The 19,206-nt window shown below is 31.3% G+C and overlaps 1 protein-coding gene across 1 annotated transcript in view; it reads left to right on the top strand.

Annotated features, from left to right (window-relative positions):
* The window catches only part of LOC134835644 (cytoplasmic polyadenylation element-binding protein 2), a 170,447-nt gene that overhangs the window by 65,252 nt on the left and 85,989 nt on the right, over positions 1-19,206 (top strand). The window lies entirely within an intron of this gene.

Below are 19,206 nucleotides of genomic sequence, written 5' to 3'. Positions count from 1 at the left end.
TTGTTATTAATATGAATGATGAAATGATAAAAGGATACAAAAACTTGGGTTTTTCCTAAACATTTCGACGAAGCATAGTAAAACTGCTGCATGACTAATACTGTCCGTCTTAAATATCAGTAAAAGCAGGGAATTATCATAACAATAAAATTGCATCAACTTTAATTTATCTGATATGCCACAACGAGGAAAGAAAGAAAGAAGGAAAAGGAATTGTTAGCGAATAAAATAAAATGATAATAAAAAATTCTTTTATACAATAATTTTGTTTTTTACTTATCCGTTCGTGTTTGTGCCTGTATAAATATAAGGAAAAGCCGTGGTTCTGACACGATAAGAATACAAGTTATGACAAAAAAAAAAAGAAAAATAGAACAGATTTGAAATTCATTTGGCCTATAACAATATAATTAACATGATTGTTGTTGTATAAAAAAATTTCCCCAAGGCATATTAAGCAATCCTTTTGTACTTTTTTTAACGTACCTCCTTCTTTTGTTAATGTTTTATGGGAACGTTGTAGTTCTATCGTTTATTTATATTAAAATCAACATGGAATCAACATCACATACATTTTTTAGTGGTCTAGACATCATCAAGTCTGCAGAAAGATGCTTTTCACAACATCAAGATGTATGTAAAAGTGAGTGATGAGCACCTGTTTAACAAACGCATAGACATAGAATCATACCCCATGGACGAAAAATGTGGCAGATATTGTTCCAAGGCTTGCTAAATGGATCAATTTAGATCGAATATCGAATCCTTAATGGATTTTTTGGACTCGTTAAAATAAATCTGATATTCTAAGATGTCAACTAAGACTCTTCAAGAGTGATCATTTAACGAGGGGTCAAATTTTCCTTTCGAAGGGATCCAATTGATTTCCTAGGGGATTTTAGTTCTGACCCTTCAAAGGAAGTCAATCTTAAAAAGATCTACCATGTGACCCTTTGTAAAGTGATCACTCTTGAAAGGGTCAAGTTGATCTCTGAAAGAGCCAAATTGATTTTTTAAAAGGAGTTAAATGGTCATTCAATCCTAAAGAAGTCATAAAACTCAATTAAGCGACTTCAGAGGTTAATAAGATTCCTTTAAAGGTCAATTCAACCCGTTCTTTATCCGTAGGGTTGAGAAAAAAAAATATTATACCTGTCCGTTGTCGTTGTATATAAATAATCATAAATTTGAATGCACCTCACGTTCGTATTTTCTTTTGTAACGTGAATGCTTGCATTTATGTCTCCCAGTCCCCTATTTATTGTGTTATCAGGATAAATTCTCGTTGCATAGATACCACGTGTAACAATGGATTAGATGAAATTAGATGCGCGTTAGATAATCAGGTCTCTGTTGAGTAGTTGTGTAGATTATTTTATATAACAATCGTGACGACTACTGGCAGATTGAATCAAATCTAAATGGATAACAGCAGAAAAGAACGCTAATCCATGAGGAGTTAATGTTGATTTTTCCATGCCATACACATTTATATTGTTATCTCATTCAATTTTTATTCATTTCCGGTATGACATTCTTTCATGAAAAAAAAAATTTTTTTTTCATCCTCATTTTTGCTTTATGAATTCCAGCAGTCGTTTATACACTTTTTTTTATAAAAGTTTTAAAAAAATACTTCATGCTGATTCATCGTCAGATAATATTCACACTCGTTTTATGTGTCTCTGTGAAGTTGGTTGATGATGATATGAATTTAATATGCATAGAATATATATCTTTTTTGTGTAGTACTAGTAGTAAAAAGGCAATATTTTCTTTTAATCTTTTCTCTCTCCTTTCCATTTTTCCGTTAGAAAAGTAGCTATGCATGTAAAATATTTCAATATATTCATGCTATTTTCGGATTAAAAATCAGTGCCAGGCCACAAATTTATTTTAGCCACGCCTGGTGATTTACAAAAATTTTCCTTCGATTCTCAAGTTACACTCGTTTCATAGAAAAAAAAACGTTGTTACATAAAATTTTATATATGAACCCATTATTATTATCTTCAAACGAGTATATTATTTTTTAACGCAACAAAATATCATCAACACCGTCTACACTACATCCCGTTAATAGGTACACACACATATTTAAATTAAAATACCAAACAAAGTACCATAAATTTGTTTAAAAGCTTCCTGGTTAAAATAAAGCCATCACTTAAGCACGTGTATGTATTACAAAAGATGTTGCGTGTATGTACGTTTTTTTTATAAATGTCGTCCTTACATCAATCGACTCATTTTTTCATAAACTTTTTTTTTCACCATACAAGGACTTACAGACACCCACTAGATATTATGATGGCTCCCCGCCATTTTACATGAGTGACGTAAAGGATTTTCATTCTTCTTTAGAATTTTTTTTTCTTCTTGCTTATAACTTTGGTGGATACAATGCACATACATGACAGTCCCCCTTTGCAATCAAAATAATAATGAAACTCTTGTTACTTGCATGTGTTGATGGAAGCAGAAATGTTATTGTCTGTTGTAATATGTGTGTGCATTATTTTTTTGTCTGTAGAGAGGATCTGTTTGAATATTTTATCGCATAAGGAAACGTAAAAGCTGCTTTGACATGCGTCCCACTCTAATAAAGCCTGTCAAAGAATTCATCCAACACACAAAATATAACACACAGAACGAAAAATCTCAAGGTTTAGAGGTGCCAAAAAACTACGTGCAGTAAGAAATCTACGTCTAAAAGGAATTTTCAAAAAAATTCAGCTAATCTTCGATTTTAGGCAATTTCAACAAATATTTGGGATGTTTGGTAAAAAAATAAGAAAAGTTATGTTGACAAAATTTTCATAGTTAAATTATCCCAAGTAGAATATGACTAAGAAGGAATTTTTTCAGTCAACAAATTTTTATGATTTTTAGTAGGGAAAAAATTTTCAAAATTGTTGTTAAATTTTCTACCTGATTTTTATTTGTACACGAGGAAATTCTCTAAGTGGGAGAATTAATTCTTTTTTCAGACCCTCATAGTTTGAAATTAAGATTCTCAGAGGCTGAAATTTAGACTCTTATAAAATTTATGGCACTAAGGGTCTTAAAAAAGACCAATGGATGGCGATTTGTAATGGCATCTATTTTTTGAATGCCATATTGAATAATTTGTACACAACTTAACAGACATTGTTCTTTTTTTTCATGCGTTTTGTAATGGCTAATTAAGGCTTCTTGCGTTGGTTAAAAAACAGGACAATCGGGGTAGTTGCATTTAGCCACAAAGAGCTTACCATTATTTACAGGTGGTTCCATTCAAGTTCGAACTAATTTTTAAATAAATTTTTCTTAAAAGTTAAGGGGGTGTATTTTACTAAAAAGTACATCGTAAACGGGGGAGGGGGCATTAAATTCAGACGGTTTCCGATTATTGGGGGGGGGGGGAGGGTGATGGTGGTGGTCAAAAAATGTCCTTTTTGATCCGCCGCCGTAAATGGATGGGGCCTATGAACTTTTAATTTTAGCTCATAGTGTTTCACCGTGAAAACAAATCAAGTAGTTTTGCATTCTGTGTGTAACCAAGGACGTCTCACAAAAAAGGCGTAAAAATAGATACACAATAAACACATCACATGATTGATGGAAGATGATTTGGGGAAAAAATTCTTTCGCATCGCGTATACAACAACAAAAAATCCAATTTTATGTGTTTTTTTGGCTTGAACATTCTCCGCGCTAAACTTTGGGGTGTCGTAAGTTCAAATAAGTCTATTGTATTGCATAATGTAAGCCATCTTTGTTTGAGACATGAGATCCCGTTTGCTCGGATGTGTGTAGGCAATTTGTGATATGTGACTGATATTGAATTGAAATGAAGTTGATGTATTGGTTGCGACACCTTGACACTCCAAAATTTGTTGCTTTACTAATGAAATTTCTTTTTTTTTCTTTATTTTCAGGTGAGTGTCCTTCCGTTTGTATTACCTTTAAATAACGAGTTTGCGTAAGTATTGAATAAGATTTAATAAAACAAATAAATCCATCGATCAAATATTTAATTGACTTTCAAGCTAAACTCGCATCTGTAAATAATCGTCAAAATGAATGACGTTGGATAATTTTACTTTCTCATCATGACATTTATGTGAATAAATGAGTTTCTCATTCTCACTTCAAATCCGTCACATTTTTTTCTTTCGCTGATTTGGAAAAAAAATAATAAAATTATTTCACTGTTTGTAGTGTATGCGTTGTTTATTGTTTATAACAAATATACGACTAGATGTGCACACACAAAAATAAATAAAATTTTTATACGTTTTAAAATCCATGACAGCTCGTCGTCGTCGGCATCGTCGTAAGTGAAGTGAAGTGGAAATAAAAAGGAAATATTGATGTGTTGTTGTGGGATATGGCATGAATGGCATTTTGACGGCTCTTTTTTCTTGGGGATGATAATAATAATTGATAACACATCAAATGTGTCGTTTTACGTAAATGGATTTCTTTTTGTACAGGCAGTTTTAGTGAAGAAAATAAACTGAAATAGACTTTTTTAGTGTATTTCTTGCCACTGAAGCGTTTTTGAGTCCTCAGATTTAGGACATATTTGTCACTGGCAAAGATACTCGAATTATTACAGTTGGTTCAAGTATCTAGTACTTTTTTAGATACTATATAAAACAATGTTTGATGAATTCATTGTTCAAAATTTTAATTTGTTGGAAAAAAAAGAATAATAAAATCATTAACTAAGTTCAATACAGTGGGTGGTAAAAAAATACGAGGCCTTGTATGGCATCAGTTAATTTAGAGAGAATTGGAATTTAATTAGAAATTTAAAGGTCATCATTAGTATGAGTAAGTAGGATAAAAAAAAGCAAATACCATAAAAAACAGTAGAATGAAAAATAATTTGTTATACTCATACCACGTACGCCGCGGTCTTGTCCGCCTTATAAAATATTTTATCTCTTTTTTTTCGATTTTTCTAATTTTCATTTTGTTTTCAGCTATTCTTTTACTTAATTTATTTCTTTTTTATTCCCTACTGCTATTTTTTTTCTAATTTACTATCAAAATGAAAAAAAAAAGATTCCCTTTAGAGATAAAAAACAAGGCGAATATAGAAAAATAAGTCATGCAAGTCACTGTCTGATCATCAAACTTCTTCTCTTCATTTAACAACAAATTTTATAGTCGTACAAGTGTGGATTGCTTCTCTTCTATTTTTTTTTTCCAATTATAAATTCCCATCAAAATCCGATCAGATTAAATTAGATCTCTGTTTAAGTACAAAACGATAAGCACAGAAGAAAAAATGAAAATCCTTTTAGCTTGACTGACTTTTGATTTATTTCGTTTTCGTGATATTGTTGTCATCATGATAAAGAGATTGCGGTGGCTTTGTTAACTGCATGATTTTCCTGGTTGTTAAATTTTTCGGTGTCCATGGCAACTGAGCTCCAGTGAATCAATTAAAACCCCCCTCTTGTTAACATCCATTTAAATCCCCATTCAATCACCTTAAGCTTATTGATACATTGTTGTTGTGGTGAAACTTGTTCAATCATCTCTGCGAGACAGGTCATGCGTCTTACACTGGCAGCCAACACTGTTGATCCAAATATGCTTCGTGTTCTGCTTGTTTGCTCTTACATTTGGACATATTTATTTCAAAACATAAATCATGGCTGCTCTACCACATTGCACGCACTAAGTTTGTACACATATACACTTCCGAACCATTCATCATCCATTCAAACAAAATACACTTTTTTTTACTCGAAGGCTCGAAGTCAGCGTTTACATGTATAAAAGTTTGACCTTAATTTGATAAAGATTATTGATGGATTTCTTTTTTACATTAAAGAAAAGTGTAACTAAGAAAAGAAAACCTTTTTATTATACTTGATATCTGCTCTGTATTATTTATTAAATATTAGTAACCTCACACCCTCCAAGATGATTACAGATTTTTTTCTTACCAACAAGTGTACTCCACCAATACCCAGATGTTGCTCCGTTGCGAAGCATTAATTTTTTTTTCTAAAAAAGAGTATACGAATTTTGGCTGTTGATGTTTGAATCAATGGGGAGTGTTTGGTAATCAATTTCTTTATTCTCTTTATAAGGGATAATTTCGAAGAAATTTTATGTCTGTAAAAATGTTGAATACAAATTCAAAGCAAAATGTTGCAATTTGATGCCATTTTCTCAGTAGCAATAATATTGTAGTATTAATTTAAAGCTTGTTAGTGTTTATAGTTTGATGTTTACAAAAGCATCAACTCGGCAGTGTGGCTTGTCGTCGTTACAGAGAAGTATGCATGCGATATACATACAATGCAAACTATAACGATAACTTCAATCCACAGAGAATTTAATAATAATGATATAATAAAATGTCATTGTAATAAATTTTCTCATGCGTAACGATGTGATAACAGCAGAACAAAACGTTTATTTGTATACTGTTTGTAGTGAAAAAAAAGCACTTGGCTTTCAACACCATATTCAGTGCAGCTATGTAGCTGTGTTGGCGATCAAAACACATGACAATTTGTTAAAAATAAAATATTTTTCCGTGATTTCTTCACATATTTTGGGCACTGAGTAGAGCAAAAACTCTTCAAATATACGTTGATTTTCGAATGAAAAAAAAAATGTACAAAATTCATAAATGGAGATTTCAGTTTCGGGTCTTATTTCTCGGGTACTCGGTTTTCGGGGTTTTTTTTTCAAAAGAACCGTTTAAAATCATTTTTTTTTTCAAAAACCTTTGATAATATAGCTAAAAATTTGATTTTTTTTTGTAATTTTTTAACTATCTTGTTCAAGTAAATTAAGTTATAGTTAAGGAATGTGGAGTAGCAGAAAGCGCTTCTTCTTCTACCCTTGGACAACAAGCTTCCAAACTTTTTCATGACACTTGTTCGCTGGATACGCATATTTAAAACCGTAAAAAACAGCGAATACGAACGCGAATGCGCAACCGTTCTCATCAGGAAGTACCGAGATAATACGATAAATATCATCTTAAGGGCTCTGCATGTCTCCCACGGCACCAATCGTCGAGCTAATCGCTGTTTAACCCCGGTCTAACTCTTTTTTCAAGGCCCTGCGCAGTCTCTTCCTTTTAGATTCACTATCGTGATGGACCGGAATGTCCCTATTCTCCAATTCCAACTGTTTCCAGATGTTCTACGTCTATTTCCAAATATCGCAACTTTTATTTGTACTGGCTGCCGCCAACGTTAGTAACCTTCTAAAAAAATTGATGGTCCCTACCATAATTTCTGTATCCAAATCCAAATTTTGCAATTCAAATTTATTATTTAAAAAAATTTTGTACTCTTTGAACTCATCGGGACAAAGTTATTCTAATAAAGTAAAGTGGATAACTTAAATCCAAAAATTCCTGCTAATTTTCGTATATTTATTTTAATTTCTACTGTCTTAATGGCGTCTATTCTATATATTTTTCGAGAGAGAGTTAGTTCAAAGTCCAACTCCCAGTTCTATACTTAAACATTAATTTCAAATTGGGCGTGAGGGCACTATTCAATATATTCGGCAATCATTGGATTTTGTTTTGCACATGAGACAAGTTCTTAAATATTAATAGTTGAAAAAGATACCTCATTTTTCTTGCTTTTTTGAACTTTTAAATCTCGAAACCAGAACCTGAAACCCGATATCCCTAAATCGCCGGAAAATTGAAGTCTCTATTATTCACAAAACATTTTTTTTAAATAACGAATGTTGAAAACTTCATGCAGAAAAGAGACAATTTGTTAAACAATTTTGAACATACAATTTTTTTCACAAAATATGTAAAAATTATGATTGTATTATAATATCTGTGATGATTTTCATGAAAATTATCAAATTATACACGAAGAGTAAATTTTTACACCAAAGATAATGACACAAAGTAACTAACAGCGCATAATAATGAGCATTAAGGAAGACTGTCGTATAACCCATTACAATTATTTTTTTCTTTGTCTTTTTTCTGTTTAAGTTTACTCTTGTTACCGTTGCACTTTTCTACGTTGCCCACACACATAAAAAGAATATAATTCATGATTATTATTACATGAACTACGCATTGTTTCCAGGATGCACATCTACAATATACACACAGAAATGGAGTGGGATGCTGTGACCTAGTGACCCATTTAAAAATATATTGTGCAATGCGATTCCGATTGAGCAGGGAGTGAGTACCGACTCTCCTTTTTTGCTCTCTGTGGAAATTGTTAGTCTTATTATATTGCGATGATGATCATCAGATGTGTGTACGTGCATTGCATTTTATAATGGGGCACGTGAAACGGGAGAACTATTGAAATTTCATTATTTTGCGTTAGAAATGTGTGTTTGTGTGACTGTAGTGCATAAAGTGAAGGGTGGATAAAGGCAAAAGCATATACAATATTGAATTACAACAAACACACACACACACATAATTCTCGCTGAACAGACATCACTTCTACCAAGATTGATTAATATGTATGTTCTGCTTGTGACATTTTTGTGCACATTATATTTTCTATGCGCGCATATCGCTCGAAAATAGAGTACAACGACGACAATAATAATAATAATATAATGGATGGGTGCATGTCGTGTACAAATAAAATTATATTATTCAAATTAGGGTTTGGTATCGATAACACTCATCAAGCAGCGCGAATGTTTCTTGTTTAGCTGTCAAGTGTTTCATGATAAATTTCGTATTTTGCCCAACATTTGCATTAAACTGTGGGAAACAAGGATCTCTTGAATTTTCCTTGACGTGAAGAAAAAAATGAATAAATTTAAACTCAATTTATCTGCATTAATTTACATAAACATTTTATTTTTCGTGCAATTACTGTCCAATCACATCATTTGTGTTGACGAATATTTTAAAATTTACCTACAAGTGTAACGACGTGTGTCGTAATTTCGGGATATTAAATTTCATCTTTTTCTCATTACTATTATTTTGCTTAGAGAATTCGTAAGTGACATCTTACTTGTCATACTAATGCGGAACTTGGCATAAATAAGAACGTCGTTAAAACGCAATGAAAGCATATCGAAATATTCATTGTTAAAAAAAAATTGTTTGTTGATGTAATGATTCTTGAAAATATTTTTGTTGTTGAATTCGAAAGCAATTTAAGCGCGTGTTCATACTAAAAACAAAAATTAACATGTTTAATGTCAAAATCTTATTTAAAATACACACCACAACTCAAAAAAGATTTTTGTTAGGGAAATTCGATCTCAGCGATGAATTTGTTTGATCTTTTAAAATATTAATTAAGAACTTTTCAAAGAAATCCTTGAAAAATATTGACTTTTTTTACAACTTTAGGTCGCTTCAAATTCATTTCGAAATTTTCGTTTCAATTATTTTTCTGAATGTAGGATAAGAAACAATTTTTTAAAAGTATTTTTTAATAAATTTGAAAATTTTAAAACAATTTTTCGAAGTTTTTGTTACTTCAGTATTTGCTAATTTATAACATTTCAAGTAAAGTAATAAAAAAACTAAAAATTTAACATTGCATTTATTTTGTCAATTTGTAAAAAATATCTTTTGCAAATAAAATTTTCAATATTTCATTACAATTTTACGAAATATTTTTTACAAAAGAGGTATATAATTCGAAATCAATTTGACCCGTCCTTATGTATATTGGGCAAGAAATACTTCGATTTCTAAGACATGAAAATATTACAAAAAATTTCTAATATGACAATAAAATGACTAGATGTCATGCTGAGAGTATCTAAACAAAAACTAGAGTCGTAGTAGAAGGAATAACAAGATTATCTTAAAAAGTTTGAAAAGCACGTAGTTTAGAGACAGTTTCAGGTAATTTTAAAATAAAGTATAGTCGAGTGATTTTTCCTTGTGATAAAAAGAGCAGAGTGGTCCAATAATCGGTTTATACTTTAATTAAAATATTATGTTACTGCCCTTTTTTTCAAATTGAATTTCAGTCGTACACTTCGTAATACAATTATTATTACTGTTATGTGTCAAACAGCGAGGAACGCGACAATTGCTTTTGATCTCATTATCCACCCATTGCTTCCTTCGCTCCATAGTGTTGTTTTACTTTTAAATTTCATTGTCTCACCCTACTTATACCTACTAATCCATATCGCACTGCAACACTTTGTACAAGTTTTCAGTAACCCCGAAAAACGTTTTCAAGTAAATAATAATAAAAAAAGAAAGAAAGAAAAATAAACCATGCGCCCTTGTACACGCACAAAGATACGCATTGCCGCACACGCAAAAAAAAACACATAGAAAACACCCAAAATTTACTCTAGCCGTCCAGTCAGACATTTGGTAAATAGATGAATGAGAAAATGCCGCTGTATGTTGTGTGGCAGTTGTGCGTGCGTGCGGGTAGTCAGAAGCAGTCGATTTATATTAAATAATACATGGAAAAATGAGGTAAATAAGCATGATGATTGTATGTGTTTGTAGGTCGTCGTCGTCGTTTTCGTCATGATATTGCACTTGATGTTCCCTACGAGCCGAGAGAGAGTGAGAGGAAAATTTTTCTACCCACACCATCATGTGCTTCAGTGTCAGAACACAGACACACAACAATATTTATTGTTTGTTGTTCTTAGTCTTTCGTGCAAAAGCGACCTGCAACTTTTATTTTATCCACTGCGTGTACGTGGAAAGCAGTATTCAAGGCAATTTTCCATCTGTGCAGCGGCAACAACGACACGTACACGATAACTTACGTCAAAAGTGGTGCGCATGCCAATAGTGGAAATCCACTCTCTTACTACACACACTTCTGTAAATCTCTCTCAAAACTCGTAATAGAGTATGATGCGGCGACTGGTATATACAGAAATCATTCAGTATTTTATTTATTGTACATCTATGTGAATGTGCCCGTAAAATGTATTATATAAACAGAGAAACACATATTGTAAGTGTTTCATTATCAGTTGGATGTAGTAATCGTACTTTTGCGAGAATGTTTTTGTATAAATTATGTCTGGCATCTACACCGCACACGTTAGAACTCTTTTCGAAGTTTACTATCATTTCGTAGTAAATATAGAATGAGAAGACAAATTTAGCAATACACTGAGAAAAAATACATGTGAATAAATTACTTCTATTTAGGATGCATAAAATGAAATGAACTCGGTTTTGATTAAAAGTTCTATAAAAGGAAATTTGATTTTCGGCTTTTCTTTCATTTGCCTTTCCTTTTGAAATAACAATAACAAAACATGATATTCTTATCATGACTATGGCAGAGAAATTAAAAGTTACATTTTTATGTGGAATTCCATTTTAATTTCCTGTATTTTTTCCCGTCGCACATCAACGTAACAAGGGAGCATCCTCAACGGATTTTCACGCTCATTAAATTTCCATCAATATCGATTCAAGATTATCACATTACAACATATCACATGTATACTGATCCCTTATCTGTCCCAAAAGTAACTAGGTATAAAATTTTCATAAGAAAATACACAGACTCGTGATTGTCATCTCATCCAAAATTCAAATTCACACACAGAATAAAAAACTACGAGGCTTAGATGTTAGAAGCTCACGAAATCTTTCCTAGTTCAAACTTTTTTATTTTTAGATATATAATTCACTTAAATTGCCATTAAGTCTCCTCGTCTGTTTTCTGGATCGTTTGGAAATAACTTTGATGGTAGTCTGGTTTCTTCTTTGCGGGCTTAAACGTTACCCGACTTACACCGTATTCCCAAGGGCGGATTCAAAGGGTTCTCAGAAGCCTATAATAAGCTTCTTAAGAATCTCCCGTTTTAGTAGGGTTTACTAGACCCCTTAGAGGTCTAATATGGCTCGCATCGCCATACTCTGATATCGTAAGCTTTCTCAGTAAGCGCCGAGGAATGGGTCTTAGCTTTTTACCTGTCATCCCAAGCAGGTGCGCTCAAAATAAACTCAGCTCTCCTAGAAGGTCCCAAAGGGTTTCTAAAAGATCTCAGTAAATTTTGAGCACGATTGGAGTCAGAAAAGTTGTTCATGATTTCACCAAATAAGAAATCGAACTTTTCTTTCGAAGGCTTGCAGCAGTTTTTCATCAGCTTTTGCAATCAACCATGATTTGCTCCTGAATTACAATAGGGGAGATGAGGGTCTAGATCGTCCATTTTTTGCTTTTGTTAGCTTATGAGATCTTGAGGGTCCTAAATAAGACTCAAACCTTCCAGATAGGTATCTCTAGATAGATAGCTCTAGTTTAGTGCTTCCTCATGAAAAAAAACCTAGTCGTTTTTCGTTCTGTGTGCGCAGAGTACAAAATAGTCAAATATGTTTTTCATTTGAATATTGGTTTGATATTTTTACACATTCATAGTATATACTTTACTTGAAAAACTCACATACAGCACCGAAAATTGTAAATTGACTGTATAAATACTGATAGAACGGAAAACAAGTACATGTACGACGTATACTGATAGTTACGCGGGTAATAATAAAATGTTATAACAATTGTATGAGACTTGTTCAAGTTTGTCACTACACACGTACGCAAAACATTCTATTATTATTATTATATTATATATGGTTATTTTTTACACATCTACATATTTTACCTAAACAATATATCGCATGAATGCTATACATGTGCCATATCGTCTCGTATAGTCGGCAAATAGAGATATATTTTAATTTCCGTGCGCGACACAAAACGATTCAGCTGAGCTAACTTAAGGTTTGCTACTCTGACAAAAAAAAATATAACAACAATAACAACAACTTAATGCACTATTATAGTAGTCTAGAGTAGTGTTATTTCATTTATTTTAGTGTTTATCAGACGGTCAAATATAGCGCATGCTCGATCCTCTTTCGTACGGTACTCTCACTATTTTATAAACTAATTTTTAGTTTCGGAACAGAGATTCACAAAGATTGTGTCGGGTTTAGTGATTTTATCAGTTGACAAGTCAAAGTAAATAAAATAAATTAAAATATTTCGGTAAAGGAAGAAAATTATTTTTTCAGTACGAAAAAAAATTGGATAATTTAATTAAAAAAAAAAAACTTTTTTTATATAACAATTTTCTCGTTACTTCATCAAGTTATTATTATCATTTGCTGTAAACGTGGTTTTTTTAACACATGATAGAACAAACATAAGCTTTATTATCACCTGTCTCGTTTTTAGTACAAATGCAAACATTGAGAGTGCCACTTTTGAAAGAAAAACATACATATTTATTGTAGTAATTATATTATCGCTGCGTACAAGAAATGTGGTTCAAGTGACAAGTCACTCATATCCAAGTGAATTTTGGACATGAAATATTTGTGTGTTTAACGCATAACAATGGCGATAAGAAAAAATAAATAAATAAATAATAATTATTGACATCAAATTTGACGTTTGATTGACTGCGTCTGTGACTGAAAATCACGTAATAATAGATTTTACGATAATAAACGAAAAAAAAACTAGCAACTCATGTACTTGAAAAACTTTTCATAGCCAAATCGCAGTGAATCAAGTGTATGCAAGAAATGTTTGTTGAAGCTTAATTTTTTGTTTGCACACCTCTGTGCCCATTCATTGTGTTGCTACACAAACGAACGTTGAATAAGTTGTAATAAAATAATAATATAAAATGGTGCTCTTATGGCTTTTGTGTTTTGTCACGTGGCTGATAACAATAGTTTTTTCATGTGTACGAAATGCAGGCAGATCTTTTGTTGTGATAATTGTACATTTTGCATTTCGTTCACCTTTGAAAATGGGACATCAGAGGTTCAAACTTGAACTTGCATTTCTTTGATAATAACGCATTTTTTTTATTAAATAAGTGATTTATTGCAAAAATCGTGTTTGTCATAGATTTGTCTTTCGTTTAATCTGATATTGATTGCCAAGAACACATCACACGCCAAATTGTCTCTGATTTGCACGCGACTCGTACAACGTTTGTCACAAAACAAAAACAGATATATCACGCCTCTTGACTGTCTGTCCATCCATTATCGTGAATTAAAATGTATTTATACATGTTTACTTTTTTTTACTTGCTACAATTTTACCGCTAGCAAAGATAAGTAATTTTCATTTTAGAATATTGGCGAGATGTGTAAGTGTCTTGTCGTCGTAATTTACTTTTGTGTCAAGTGATTGAAATAGAAAAAAAATACAATTAGGTGATTTAATTTAATTTTTTGACTTTTTATCATTCCCCCTCCGATTTTGGCAAAAAAATCAATCAGAAATTTTTTAATATTTTTTGATTTAAAAATTAAAATTTAAGTATATTAAAATCAAACAAAAAACAAACTTAATTTGCTTTAAAAAATTAAATAAACTTAAATAAAAAATAATCAAATATAGATGATTTTTTTTTGAGGTCACGTGACCCTAATCGAATTTAAAACATCAATTTTGACTGATTTCACAAAATTTTTTTCTATTTAAAAATGTGTTAATAAAATTAATTTTTAATAAAAAATTATTGATTAATTAAAAATTGAAATTTTTTTTTAAATTGCATTAAAAAAAAAATTTTTCCTCCCTCCTTAACTAAATCTCGATGGAACAATAAATAAAATAATTAATTTTATTCGCCTTAATGAAGAATCGTTACACAACGACGAAAACTCTTCTTGTCTATAAATAGAAGAAAAATGTCGATAGTTCTTTTTTCTTTTGATAAAATGACAAAAGAAAGTGCAAGCTGTAGTGACACACCATCCATCGATTGATTCAACAAGATTCGAGAGAGTGAAATATCCGCCACAGACAATTTGTCGGAATGCATCTGTGTAGCGAAAGTGGCATTTTCTTTGTTGTCATTTTGTGCACCGCATCGCCGCAAATGCATTTTCATTTTTAATTCATCGCCAAAGTGATGTTGTAATTGTTTAAATATGTAATAATGCATTATTAATAGAAATGGTTATTATACTGGTGTGAACATAAGTATCACCTGACTTTTGTCTCTGCCTTGTGCCGAGTGCCAAGTGTATTCAAATATTGACTTTGGCGTAATGTAGATCGTTGGCGTAATTGTTTTAGGTGATATTTGCCCACCTGGCAGCCTAGCAACAAAATTCACTGCTGCGCCCAGACTGTAAGAAGTCACGATTAACATATCTAATGACACGTGCCAAACCTGCACTCATAATTTATTTCCCATTAATATTCTGATGTTATTTATGCGCTTTGGCGATATTTGTTGAGATTTTTAACAGGAGGCACACAAATGTGAAAAAAATTAGGGAACACAGTGTAAATAACACACATGCAGGCCTTAATTTATAAATGTCAGATTATCACGACCGACACATAACCGGTAATTCCATACTGAATACATTAAATTAATGTAACATTGATTTTGTATTAACAACACGATTATCGCTTAATAATACTGTGGTACCGATATTTTGGTGAAAAAAGAGAAAATACACGAGCGCGTGTTTCTGTGTGTGTGTGTGTGTTAATTGAGCCCAAAATATGTATGTAAATCGATACGCCACATTGTTCTAAGCTCATTGTCATTACCTGAATAAAAATCGGCATATAAACCTTATGGATTAAAAACGGGTGAGATTGGTAAGTTAGGAGTTAAAGTGACCCCTTAGTGAGTTCTTAGGAGTCAAATTGGCTCCTTAACTGAATTTTATTGCTTTTTAACTGCTTCTTAATGACTTTTTCTGATTTTTAAAGGGATCACTTAGTCCCCTTTGGAATTGGTCATTCGCAGACCCAAAAAATTATTCTCTTCAAGAGTCTCATCTGATCACTTGAGCAGTTTATTTGATCAAAATAACCTCTTAAGTAAGAAGATTTATCTCTTGAAGGGATTTTTAGGGGTCTGTAAATGACCAATTCCAAAGAGGATTGAGTTGAACTTTTAAAAACTTAGATTGATTCCTTAGGGATTCATAAAATTCACTAAGGGGTCGTTTTGACTCCTAAGGGGGCAATTTAACTCCTAAGATAAATCTGATCAGGTCAATCTGATCTCTTGAGGGATAAATATCACCCATTTTTCATCCGTAGAGTCTCACACATTTAAAAAACTGCCAAAAATATATCCACAAGAGGATCAATAACAAATTTTTCCGAGTACTTTACATGAATTTCCATATTTTTCTTTGTCATGTATTAATAACTTTTTTTTTGCAATATTATCGCCGAGTAGATTAACAGTGACCCAGTTTCTTTGTAATCAACAGTTCAACGGACGCTTTTGTCTGTATGAATTCCCGAGTGAATCAAGTTCACCTATTATCATCACACACACAATTAAATGATGATTAAATCTTATCAAACTTGCAATCGACATTCGTTAAAAAAGGTTACAAGAAAAATGTATTTCTTCCTTATCAGCAAAACAACAAACAATGACTGATAATGTACTTTGAAAAAACCTGTTTGTTCACGTCATTTTGCGAATTGTTTGTGTCTAATTTGCAATGGTTATGGAAAAATAAAATATTTAATTGAGAGTTTTTGTGTGTGTTACTCAGGTGATGGCATACCAAAATGGACCATCATAAACCATAATTTAAAACGCGAATGCAATAAAATAAATTTTCTACATTATTTACCTTTATCATCAAATAAATTTCATTACACGTATATTCAAATAATAATTTTCATTAAAACGCGTGTAAATCATCATCATCATCGTAGACATATACTGAGAATGTTCGTAATATAATGAACTAGTTTATGTTTGTTTTTAGGAAGCTTTATTATGTACTTTGTGTATCATCTGTATGAAGCGATGATGATGATAAACAACATTAAAATAAATTTGTGCCAAAAACTAATTAACATTAAGATTAAATACAAATATAAAGGTGTATGTGACGTACTTATGCTGCTACCGCTACAAGTATATAAACAAAAAAATGTCTACATAACACAGTAATTTATTATTTATTTTATTAATAATTACCACAAATAAAAGTAAATAGTTTGTGTAACACATATTTATTTGTCTGGGTTTAAATTTACGCATTCGCAGTATATTATTTTAAGCTTCTTCGTAAATTTTTTTTCGCCCAATGTTTGTCTAAGAAGATGATATATGAATCGTAGATACGCTACATGTGTGTAAATAAAAGGTGCAAAATAAATATCAGACATATGACGATGTTTTCGTGAGTCTTTAATTAGCACATTTTCAGAGATCAAAAAGAGTAAATCGGTGTTTTTTAGGGTAGTAGTACTTTAGTAAGGCCATTTTAAATTTATTTTGATTTTTTTTTTCAAAAATTAAATTTGACAAAAAATTGAAAATCTACAATTTTTCATTTTTCTCTTGATGATTTTTCGTTTTGAACAATATTTAATATATATTTTTTTTTAAAGTTTTACTAAAAAGTTTTGAATTCAGTTTTACATTAACACAAAAAATCTTAACAACAATTTATTAAGGATCAAAAAGTATTTATTTTAATTTTTTTGCCACCCCACTCCAAAATTTGGCACAAATTCTTTGAAATAAATTGAAACGGCCATACTTCAAAAAAAAAGAAGAAAAAAAAATTTTATTTGAGTCATTGGTCGTAAAAGGTCATTTTATGTAATGTAATATTCACTTTGTAGTTTTTTTTTCGCTAAAAGTGAAAAATCATGAAAGCTATTAATGTAATGAATAGTAAATTAGAACCTTTTACCTCATAATTATGACCGGGTAGGAAAACCCCTCGCAAACATGAAAGAACTATCCCAAAAATTAAGGGTATTACGAATAATAAAACGATGACTCTGTGTATTTTCTTTGTTTATTAAAAATTTATTTACAACATCAGCACGTTGGTTGCCCAACATGACAGAACGCCAACAATAAAATCTATGTGAACAATAAACCAAAATAAAAACAATAAAAATAAAATATAATAAAGAAAGTAACTTTATTTCCCTCTTTTTTCATGTATTTACATTTTTGGCAGTTTTGATGACTATTATTATTTAAAGAGCCAAAAATTGCTAAAAAGCATTTTACAAAAGCCAAAATTTGCTTAGTACCGCTCTATGAGTAATCATTATTACACAATTTTTATTGTGATCTAAATTAAGTAACAAAATTTTATTGCTGTAACAATTTCGTGCATCGATAAAAAATATTCGTGTAGCGTGAGGGAAGCAAAAAACAAAAGGGGTAGTACCGCTAGGCTTTTCTCGTGTAAAAATACAAATAAATTGTCAATACATACACACAGTAAAAATTAATACATAGCAAGAGAGTCACACTGCGGTAGCAATCAAAATTATTATTATGTTTCGCCGTCGTCATACCGAATAAATATACAGATTAAGGCAGTCGTTTGTGTGACTCGATTTGTTAAAGATACAGCGATAGAGGTGATAATAAGTGCTTTTTACTGTTATTATGTATATTTCTGTGTCACAAAAAAAAAACTAAATTATATGCGGCCTCACAAGTCGTAATGCACTCAATTTGAAGGAGTAACGAAGAAAAATCATTTTTATGTCCTTGTTGAACAGGTTTAATAACGAAAAAATAAAAAAAAACACTTCAAGAAGGAAAATAAAATAATGATGAATAAATCATAAAAAAAGAAAAAAAGTGGAACAGGAGAAAAAAGTGAAGACCAAAGTTATATTTGATTGAAATTAATGCTGTATCGTTGTAACTCGATTGAGAAAATCTCTAGTCAACTTTTTTTTTTTTTGATAAATTTACAAAAATAAAATTTGTGGTGTAGCAAAAAATTATTCATAGTGTGATTTATAAGGTCATTATAACCTAGTACGGTGCACATTATTATCACATCTACACAAATGCTCGAGTAATAAACCTGAAAATTGTTACATCTGTGAGCTGAGCAGTAAAGTGGAAGTTTAGTAAAAACAAAATTTAACACACAAAAAGTAAATACAAGTGTAATAAAAGTAATTGAAAAAAAAAGGAGAAAATGTTTCGTGCGTACGGTTCATTTCCCAGTAATGGCGACGACCATGGCGATATAACAGAAACATCGAATGAAAGTTCAAGTACTACTACAACGGCAGCAGAAACAACAACAACAGCAGCTGAAACACCCTCAACAACGATAGCACCACCAGAAATACCAAATACACTTCAAACACTCGCAAACAACAAGCAAATTGACCTTTTCGATATAATATTAAATCAAAATGCCACAAATACCACAAGTAATTTATTGTGGAATAGCAACAGTAATAATGCGACAATTTCTTGTTCACTAAT

This window comes from Culicoides brevitarsis, chromosome 3 (assembly GCF_036172545.1).
Source record: "Culicoides brevitarsis isolate CSIRO-B50_1 chromosome 3, AGI_CSIRO_Cbre_v1, whole genome shotgun sequence".
Taxonomy (NCBI): Eukaryota; Metazoa; Arthropoda; class Insecta; order Diptera; family Ceratopogonidae; genus Culicoides; species Culicoides brevitarsis.
This window is presented reverse-complemented; position numbering and strand designations above follow the sequence as displayed.